This window comes from Podarcis liolepis (genome assembly GCF_965112155.1).
Source record: "Podarcis liolepis genome assembly, chromosome: 6".
NCBI classification, from domain to species: Eukaryota; Metazoa; Chordata; class Lepidosauria; order Squamata; family Lacertidae; genus Podarcis; species Podarcis liolepis.
The window spans coordinates 17,850,713-17,860,803 of NC_139559.1; the positions used below are offsets into that span (position 1 = coordinate 17,850,713).

Genomic DNA, 10,091 nt, shown 5'->3' on the forward strand with positions numbered 1-10,091 from the left:
TAAAATGAAACCTTTCTGCCACATCGTTGATTCAATGCTTTATGTGTGTGAGGAACATAAATTTAACTGGGAAGATGATCCCATATTAGAGTTACTGCCTGTTTGGGTTTCATATGGGTGGCGGCGGGAGGAGGGGGACGTGTACATATGGACATTCTTGCACATTTGTGAGCTGTAGGTGGTTATGTGAATATATGACATACTGTTGGAGAGGTGCCTGTCTGCTTGTCATGTAACAGCTTCAAACAAAACATTAGTGCTATAAATGGAAAAATAAGTTTAGTTATTGAACTAAAATTTTGGGTGGGTTCTCTCGTCTTGATGATTGACAGCTGAATGTGTGAACTGACTCCTCAGGAAAGTGCTGCCTATGAGGCAATGGGAGAAAGCATGAAAACTAGGAGTGTGCATCAGTTCCCTGTGGCTCCAAAATAATGAGGCAAACCAGGGTGACTTTTCCAGTTTTTCCTTATAAAAGTAAAATCAGTTACCTCAATATTCCATGGACCCAACTTTAGGAACTTTAGCTGGTTTCTTATCCAGAAGCACCTCTGTCATGTCCTCAGTTTTCAAATTAATTTCCCATTTTAGAAAAAAACAACTAGAAATTGTTTTATATTTTCCTACTTCCAAACAGGAAAATCTGCCCTTGTAGGAGAATCATTCCACCTGTCTTTCTAAAACTTGGCAGGCTTTGTCTCTTCAGAAGGGAAGACCACACCTGCAATGTGGAGACAGATAATTAAAAAGGTTCCTGCGTGGGAAATCTCTGATGGATCGGCCTGAAATTTGGCAGACTTAATCACTTTGAAGATGGTCCTTTGCCTGCAAATTTCATTCACTTAAGTGAAAAGCAGGGGAAAGTTGTAGCTGTTTTAGATTCCCTGTTGTACTCAATAGGGGCGAAACAAAGCTTCAGATTTAACAGATCAGATTTGGGTCTAAATAGCAAGTCCAATAGAAACAACACAGAGCATATACAAAACTGACTAGGTTGCTTCCAAATGCTACAGTCAAAGATGCAAGGTGGATAATGTAGTTCCCTGCATGCGCCTAATGAAAACCACTCCCTGTGGTGTTTGATATGTTCTGGCACAGTTACTCTTCCATGACTTACCGTATTTATTTCATTTCATCTTCACCTTTTTGTTCCACCCTTCAAGTCAGTTTAGAACAGCCTTTGTCACCCTGGTACTTTCCAGATGCTGTCTGGAACTGATCGGAATTTTACTCCAAAACATCTAGAGGGCAACAGGTTGATGAAGCCTAGTTTGAATGGTCTTCTCCTTCCTATTAGATCCTCACAGCAGTCATATGAGGCAGGTTAGGCTGAGATTCAGTGAACAGCCCAAGGTCACCGAGTGCTAAGTGGGGATTTGAAACCAGATCTCTCTAGACCTGGTCTAACACTTTGACACTGGATTTGTCAAATGATAAAGCTGTGCATGTGAACCAGGGCCCTTTTCTAAGCTGAATTGGCCAAAGTCTAGTGAGTCACCACACTTTAAAGAAGTGACTTGAATTAACTTTACATAATACAGTATAGGCAGTTATAGGCAGTATATATTGTGCCTATATAAAACACTGCATCCTCCTCCTCCTCTGCAGTCTATTAAAAAATAAAACTTACATGTATGTATATATAAACATTATTCCCCACTGAATGAGTCCAAAATCTTGCAGGCATTGGGTAGTTCTTTAGGCATGGAGAAAAAAGACCGAGTTCAATAACTCAGTTTATACAGTGGTACCTCGGGTTAAGTACTTAATTTGTTCCGGAGGTCCGTACTTAACCTGAAACTGTTCTTAACCTGAAGCACCACTTTAGCTAATGGGGCCTCCTGCTGCTGCCACGCCGCCAGAGCACGATTTCTGTTCTCATCCTGAAGCAAAGTACTTAACCTGAAGCACTATTTCTGGGTTAGCAGAGTCTGTAACCTGAAGTGTATGTAACCTGAGGTACCACTGTACTTCTATAAGGTGACTTTGGCAGACATCTCATGCTAAGCATCTAGATGTATCCACATACCGTATTTTACCATGTATAAGACAACCTTTTTTTCTGATTTTTTGGTGATAAATTGAGGGTCATCTTATACACGGGTTAACATGCAATAATAATAATAATAATAATAATAATAATAATAATAATAATCTATTATTTATACCCCGCCCATCTGGCTCGGTTTCTCCAGCCACTCTAAGTGCTAAGTAAGCAAGGGCTGCTGCGGCAGTAGCAGGGAAATGTTGGAGAGGAGGCTGCTTACCCGTTCTTCTCAGCTTAGGAAGAGTATTTGGTGAGTGCCAGTATACGGTGTACAGTTCCGTCAGCCCGAGCGGGCGATCATCAGAAAGTTGCTCAACAGCTCAGCGAACTTACAAAAGAAGCTCAGCAACTGTTGAGGGCTCCCAAAAATAGGGGTTGTCTTATACATGGGGTTGTGTTATACACAAAAAAATACGGTATATATCTCATCTCATCCAGGTTTCCAAATGCAATCTGTGCACGTATTAAGGAGCTCGCAGACTTGAGATGCATGTGGATAACATGGCATAAACCAAATTTTAAAAGAGCCTGGTTGTGCAAATGCATCTTAATAATGTTCACACAACCTAAGTCAATATGCTAAGCACACCCTTTTCCCTGAGTGATGGGAAACTCTGTTAGCCTTTACAGGAAGAGAGAGCCCTGGAGATTTATGATGCCTTAGTGATCATCTATTTATTTACCAAAATTCAGGGTGGTTTGGTGTTGAGGCCACAACACAGTCTAGAAGACAGGTGGAGAACCTGTGACCTTCCATATGTTGCTGGCCTTCAGTTTCCAGCAGCCCCAGACAGTGTGACCAATGGTCAGGTGTGATGGGAGTTGTGACCAAGGAACATCAGAGGACCAAGCAACATCAGAGGCATGGAAGGAAGGCAAATTGACACAGCAATACACAAATGTGTCTCACAGTAATTGAAGCAGATTTCCATCTTTAAAAAGGAAGGACAACACTAGCATCACCCTCCCTTCTTTTTTGGCTGAGGCATGTCTACTTATCAGCAAATAATTTGGTGGCTTCCATATGCTTGTTTACCTTTCCTAGCACTTCCTGTGTCTGAGAAGAGAAGGAAAAACAAGATGTCTTCTTTATCGGTAGTCAAAACTGTCAAAGCAAATGAGAGAAAACTTGCGGAACTAAATTAGGCAACATAAATTATGAGAGGAGATTCGTGTACATTGCCACTAATGTGTGTGAAAAGCTTATACCGTGAGATCCCAAAGATCTATTAGATAGGAACAAGGTAAATAATGGGCCATGCGACTCTCATGGTTCTTATTGGAAGCTGAATACCAGCAATGACCACAATAGTTTGAAATGCAGGACAGAAAGGCAGAGTTCAAGATTAGTCCAAATAAGACTCAGTATATTCTCCCAAAAATTTAACCAGAATTGGATTAAAGACTTGGGACTAACATCCCGTCGGCCCAGTAGATATAACTGCAGAATGGGGAGTGAGAAAAGTGCAGCCCAGTGTGGACTTGACTTTATGGGACATTGAATCACACAATAGTGGAATTTGAAGGGACTCCGAGGGCCATCTAGTCCAACCCCCTGCAATGGAAGAATCTCAACTAAAGCATCCATGGCAGATGTCCACCTGACCTCTGTTTAAAAACCTCCAAGGAAGGAGAGTCCACGGGATCCCAAGGAAGTCTGTTCCATTGTTGAACAGCTCTTATCATCAGGAAGTTCTTCTTTATTTTTAGTCGGAATCTCCTTTCTAGTAACTTGAAGCCACTTATTCCCTCCCAGAGACTTCAAACAGCTAAGTAGAACTGCAGCTGGCTGCTACCTCATGGAAGATCCATGGTCACATTTCACATTCCCTTTGTTGCTACATTAAGTAGGGTGAGGGACCTTTTTGGCAGCCCAATGGCCAACTTTGACAGCTTACTTGTCAATCACATGATGACACCACAATGTCACATGACTGACAACAACAACAACAACAACAATTTATTATTTGTACCCCGCCCATCTGGCTGGGCTTCCCCAGCCACTCTGGGCGGCTTCCACAGAAACCAAAAAACACTAAAATATCATACATTAAAAGCTTCCCTGAATAGGGCCGCCTTAAGATGTCTTCTGAATGTCAGGTAGTTGTCCATCACCTTGACATCCGATGGGAGGGCATTCCACAGGGCGGGCGCCACCACCGAAAAGGCCCTCTGCCTCGTTCCCTGTAGCTGGGTTACCCCTTTGCAAGCCTTCCTGTACCTCCTCTTTCGATCCCCAATGAATTAAAGATTGAAAAGAGAGGGAGAGAAAAACTGAGAGTAACTAAAATTGACAGATTTACCCATCCCTAACACCCTGAGCTGCTTTTAGTATTGCAGTGGGAAAATATAGACACCAGTATTTTTTTTTATTTTTTTTTTTTTATTATGGGGATGATAGTAGTTTGGGGAGAGCAATTTAGTTCCGGAAGTCTCACCCCATAACTCTGAATCAAATTCAGAGCTTCCTATGAATTTTTTTTTAAAGTAAAAATGAAAATCCCAGGAGATCGCATCATGAACTTCCTGCACCAGCTTTTGAGCAAAGTGTTGGACCACACGATGACAGCCAAGAAAATCTGGATCCCTTTCGACCTGTTTTCTGTCCTAGCTGCTGTTGCGTTTATGTCTGCCATTTTCTTGTATGATTTTACTGATGATTTTTTTTGTTATAAATTAAGCTGTTGTAAGCTGCCTCAAAGGCTTTTATGTTGAAAGGCAGAGTACGGAGCTCTTAAATAAACAAACAGAGTTTGGATCTGAGTAGATGAGAAATTCATCATGCTAACAAGATGAGCTTTAAAGAAGCAAAACACCTATAAAGGCATACTAAAATGATGATATTGGTATCTTGGTAATACTTGTTGCAGTACAGTTACTCTAGCAATGTAAGACTCCTCATTCATTGTATCCGCTGTTCTTCCAACAGCACTGTACGTTCAGCCACTATTAATATCCCCATTTTGCAGATGGAAAGACTGAGGCTGAGAGAATGATGGCCACCTAATCATTTTAGATAGAGGTTGATGCACACATGCGCTCGCGCACGCATGCACACAAATATTGCTTGCAAGACATTGGCTCCCAAGGGCCTCCTTGCATTAAGAAAAGATTATCACTCATCAGTTTCATTACGATTATGAGCCTGGCAGGAGGAAGGGGTAATCAGCAAAAGATGATCATCCCCTTATGACAAAGCTCTTCATCCCAGTGTTTAAAACTCTTGGACTCTTGCTGTTGATGATTCATATCCCACCAATTTAACTCCAGTGGCCATAGCCTCTTGTTAACAGAAGGATGACATTTGTGAAAATTCAGCGCCAACAGGAAGCAATGGCAGAGCAGAGGCAAGGATAAAGACAAACTATCCCATGCAATTTACCTTGCTTCAGCAGTATATTCAATTCCTTAACACCATTATCACACACCCCTATTTCTCTCTCTGTCCCTCTCATCACATGAGCGGCTCTTACTAGGCACACACACACACACACACACACAAAAATCTATAAACTCTTTCCAGGAATACAAAAGCATTCTCTATGATGTTGATAAGAAACAGGACAGTCACTCTCCCCTGACATATTTGTTCTTTAAAAACAAATCAATGGCGCAGAGATTTGGCACCTGAATGCAGAGCATCGGCTTGATGAGGCAAAGATTGTCTTCATTAAGGGCATTAATATTCATAGAGAGTAGAAAATCTGACACAAGAGAGGACTCACTAACCTTTTCTCATATTAGATTTTTTACTTCTTAACACAATTACAGTCCGGCAATGACTTAATTAATGCTGCTTTTCGTCAGGCTGCTTTAAAGAGCTGTCAATTTGGTCCTGCAGAGGCTGTCAGCGAAAGAGAAAGACAGTCATGGAGGCTAAAAAAGACACAGGAAGGAATTCAAACACTTAATAACATTCAAAGTGCTATGCAAAGTCACACATCAGCCTGGATTAAAGCAATTTTTTTGTCTTTTCTCCTTCCCTACTTATGCTAATAATACGCAGGTATAAAAACGGGGCAGTTATCAACTTGTGGCTTGGGGATGGTGGACAGAGAGCACAAGGGAAAAGTCGCCCAGATTGCTTTATCCTTTCTTTCACAAGTATCAGGCACATTTTAAACCTACTGTTCGGTTGGGGGGGGGGGGGAGAGAGCGAGATTGCTCAAATACATCTGAAATGCTCACATAATGGAAAATATACTCCAAATATGAAGGTCTGGTTCGGCTTCTCTTGAAATTTGCTGCAGCAGCTGGCTATCTCAAACAGCAACCATCTCTACAGGAAGATAAAGAGATCTTACTCACCTGTTCAATCCTACACATGTCTGCTCAGAAATAACTCCCATTGAGTTGAATGGGTAGCATTCCCAGATAAATAGGACTGATTTCAGCCTTAGTTATTTTAATGTATGATCTAGTTGCTGGTGTTGTTTTTATGTTGGTTTTGGTGGGCCTACCAAACTGTAATCAACGTGTAGTTGCCATGATTCCTTTCAGTTTCACTCATAAAGGGGGGGGGGACGCAATTCAAGTTGCAGTTAGGAATGGAAGAAGCCATCTATTTCCATCCCAAACCATGTTTGTTGCCTGCAGCCGTGTTTCCATTCCACTGCAGTTCGGCTTCTGACAAAAGCTGTTATTCATCTTGTGGTCCCCAGTAGCAGAACTTTACATAATTATGTAACTATGCCATTATTTTGTTATTCCACACCATTCTTTTTGATGCAAAGGCAATTCTTTTCCAATCAAAGGAAGTGGGGACGGGAACATATTCAGTTATGTTGCCATTTTTGCCATTTCAAAACAGCAACGACAGTGAATGCTGATCATTCCTGCTGGATTGATTTTCATTCTGTGCATAGTCTGAATAAGCAAACACCAGCAAGTTCCATTCTCATTTCTGTTTCTGCTGGAATTCTCCAGCATCCATCATTGTAGCTATTTGTACAATCAGTGACAACTCGCGTGGTGGGGTGGAACTGCAGAGCGACACTCCGGACATTGGGATGATTGCGCCTTACCTGGAAAGGGCTGGGATGGGGCAGGATGAGATCAGGGGTTGCATGGACACCCTGGCAGAACCAATCTAGTCCTCCTACCACAGTGCCCAAACAGCCCCAGCCTCACTGCCACCCTGCCCCACACCTGCCTTGTCCATATAAGTTGCAGCAACACTGGTGTCAAGAGAATGGCTCCCATCACAAGGGCTGCCTCTCCCTAAACTTTGACTGGTTTCAATTGTTTTGCACTCTTCGGGATTGCGTTCGCACTATAGTGTCAGGAACCACTCAATCTGCATGCAGCTGCCCTATGTTGTGACCCACTGAATTGCAGGTGGCAATTTGCCAGGGATGAATTTTTCACCAGTGGCTTGGCTCAACACATCCAGGCTGACCATTGGGCAGGGAGGAGTATAAAGGGTGTCCTGTTACAGCTGAGCCTTGATAAAGCCTCAAGGATGGTCACTTAGTGGAAATGCCTTGGACAGCTTTATTGCATTAGGCACCAGGCGTGGGGAAAGGCCTTGTTAGAATTCCTGATCCATGATTGCAGTCATAGGATTGATATCTATCACATGACCATATATGTTTTGACTCCACAGAGTGAAAAGTGACAGAGACAGGAAGTTTGTGTTACTGTGTTCCGTGGAGTGGGACTATTTTCCTTTGTTCTTTTTCTCTTTGCTGTCTGACACGAGAGAGAGAGAGAGAGAACCATGTTGTAGTGCTCCATGTATGTGTTTTTTGTGTAAATAAAGTAGATTAGCCAAAATGCTGAGTTTCTGAGGTTCTGTTATGCAACTGCACAGACTCTGCAGATCCCTAAGTGTGCCGGTGTCGGTTGGCATCGGTCACTGTGATGTTTGGGCTAAAGAAAACTTATGAAGCCCCCGAACGATCGACCAGGAGGGAGAGAACATACCAGTCAGGCATGTGTCTCTGCCAGGGTCCTACTTGAGTGTAGGCTGAACTCCTGACAGGCCTATGTATCTGCATATACAGGAATTTTCAGGCTTCTTTCCATAATGAGTGAGTTCTGGTTCTTTAAGCCTTGGCTTAGTTCACCTTTCTGAGCAAAATGGAATTTTCTAATGTTCTGGGGTGTGATTCAAATGGGAGTCAGGATGAGCTCCTTAGTAACTGCCTTCTACCTTAGAAGACTTTCCATTTACTTAAGTCTTCCGCAGATGCTCTGCTTGCCAATCCCTTCAGAGGTTAGGTACCCCACCTGACCTAGCACACTTAAACTTTGCATCTCTCTCTCCCCTTGGACATTCCCCAAGCCTTCTGGCACCGTGCAAAAAACATAACAATTGGAGACCTTTCGAGGCAGGATAGAAAGCTATGTTGTTCTATGCCTCTATGTTCCACTGAAATTATTTCCCAGATTTTATTTCTATTTTCCTCTGCTGTTTGGTTCTTTTATAATTGCTTTTATTGCATTTGATTGTGTTTATGTGCATTTGACATTTCTGGACGATTGTTTCCGACTGAAACATAGGCTATATGGGTTGGGAATAAAACAAAACAAAACAAAACAAAATGTACATATCAGCTGGGCATGTTTTCCCTGATGGGGCAAATAGCAGGCTCAAGGATTGTGCTGCTGGTGGTGATTCAAATCAGAAAAATGACATGGGGAATTTGATAGCACCCTCCTACTCTAGCATCATAGTCCTGATCTAATTCATCCCAAGAAAGAAAGAAAGAAAGAAAGAAAGAAAGAAAGAAAGAAAGAAAGAAAGAAAGAAAAATTATGGATTTCCCACATCTCATTTAGTTTGGTCTTCAGCACTGCACTCTAGGTGGGCATCCAAGTGTTCGATAAGAAGCATACCACACTGCTTGCAATGTTTGTGGGCAAATCCATTCCTAAATATAGGCTGGTATTTCAGAATGCCTTGCGTTACTTGTAGACTAATCCATCCCAGGATAATAGATTGAAAGGACAATGGAAATACCAAAATAAAGAACAATATTATGCTTGTAGCTGCATGCAAAGAAGGAACCATGGCATCAAAGTCTACTAGGGATGGTTGAAGCAGTCTTGATCCAGTCTCGGTGCCTTGCACTTGAATAGACCAGCAAGCCTGTTCCATCCCAAGCCTGTGTGGGGTTTTAAAGGAAAAATCCTTAAAAATCTGTATGCTTTCAACAGATTTACATTGTTTTGACCAACTGACAAGGTGGTCCAACAGAATCCCTAGTTTTCTCTTTCTTTCTTTCTTTCTTTCTTTCTTTCTTTCTTTCTTTCTTTCTTTTTAAAAAAGTTTCTAACTGTGAAGAGAGATTGATTTGTTAAAACACTCTAGGAATTGTGGTTCTGTGAGGAAAATAGGGGCCTCCTAACCACTCTCAGCACCCTTAACAAACTACAGCTCCCAGGATTCTTGGGGGGAAGCCATGGCTGTTTAAAGTGGTATCATAAAGTGGTATCATTAAATAATCGTGTGAATGTGGCCTTAGTCTGCATCCAGTTGTTTACTTCTTAGAGTCCCAGGCCCTCTGAAAGACAACACAGCTTGGTCTTTTTTTCTTTTTTGCAGTTTGGGTATAGCGCTATTGCTGCCCCGACGCCAGTGAATAATGCATGAATTTCCTTCTCCATTTTGGGCTCTGCTTCTGCCTATTTGGACTGGCGCAGCTTGGTAAAATGATTAGTAGCTTTTGTGGCACATGGTGACATATGCTGAGCAGGCCTTGCAAATATCAACAGCTGTGGGCAAGCGTTAGGTTCGAATTTTCCGCAAGCCTCTCCTTCTACTCTCAAATCTGTGACACTAAACACATATTTGTCCTCTCTCATGAGATAGCATGCAGCTCCAAACTCTCTCTTTCTTTCTCTCTCTCTCTCTGACTTTCAGGCCTGACTCAGTTCAGTTACAATGTAATTCCCACAGCTTCACACCAGAATCACAAATGGGTTCCTTCAGGGCTCACAATGAGAAAGTTTGTAGGACTCAGGTGGTATTAAAAGGATATTATGTGAAAGCTCAAATATCGAATGGAAATTGACAGTTATATATAAGAAAATAAATGTT

At 42.1% G+C, this 10,091-nt stretch overlaps 1 long non-coding RNA gene across 1 annotated transcript; it reads right to left on the reverse strand.

The window, feature by feature from the left end:
• Window positions 1-308: 308 nt before the first annotated feature.
• On the reverse strand, window positions 309-6,136 carry LOC310709154. The gene is made up of 4 exons (XR_014527365.1): window positions 5,777-6,136; window positions 3,084-3,152; window positions 492-721; window positions 309-368 (listed from the first exon to the last, which is right to left on the reverse strand). It is a non-coding gene; the product is annotated as an uncharacterized lncRNA (long non-coding RNA).
• Between the last annotated feature and the right edge of the window lie 3,955 nt (window positions 6,137-10,091).